Here is a 629-nt window from a genome sequence, read left to right on the forward strand (position 1 = left end):
TTTAGAAGCTGTACTCGTCGATATTGCTTGCTTGGCTGCTGGGGACTGTGCCTACGGGAAACGCACGTTGCAAAAATCTCGGTGCCATTCTCCAAATGCCGTGTCAACACGTCCGGCATATCCCCCTACCGTCACCGCCGCAGGTATAAGCTACGGACAACACGTGCGTGCTGCCGCTATTCATCCAGTCACCACCAACCCCAGTGCCTGAGTGTCACCACTGCTCCTGCGCGTGAACACTCAAACCAAACACACTTTCTGAATCAGCATGCGAGTAGCCCGACAAAGTAATTTCCGCTTCACCGCCTGAAACCCCAAACCCAACCACCACTAGCGCATGCCCCTCTCACTGCACCAAAGGTAAGCCCCGTCGGGACGTTCACACTCCGTCGAGTTCACGCCACAACTTCGTTTTCTGCAGAGCAACTGTCTAGCGGTTGCAACTATTCCTACATGCGCCAACTGTTACTCCATCTGCTCACACGACTCAAGGCCCACACCTCGACAGGACCTGCAGCACCATTCCGAACGACTGTTGACCAAGGCAGTAGCGGTGAGACAAGCAAACGTGCTTACTTTCTGACGTACACAAAATAATAAGTTGCGCTTAGGCCAGCGTTCGCTACGCG

The sequence above is a fragment of the Eimeria mitis genome, genomic scaffold, assembly GCF_000499745.2.
Source record: "Eimeria mitis Houghton genomic scaffold, Emh_scaff3548, whole genome shotgun sequence".
In the NCBI taxonomy this organism is placed as follows: domain Eukaryota; phylum Apicomplexa; class Conoidasida; order Eucoccidiorida; family Eimeriidae; genus Eimeria; species Eimeria mitis.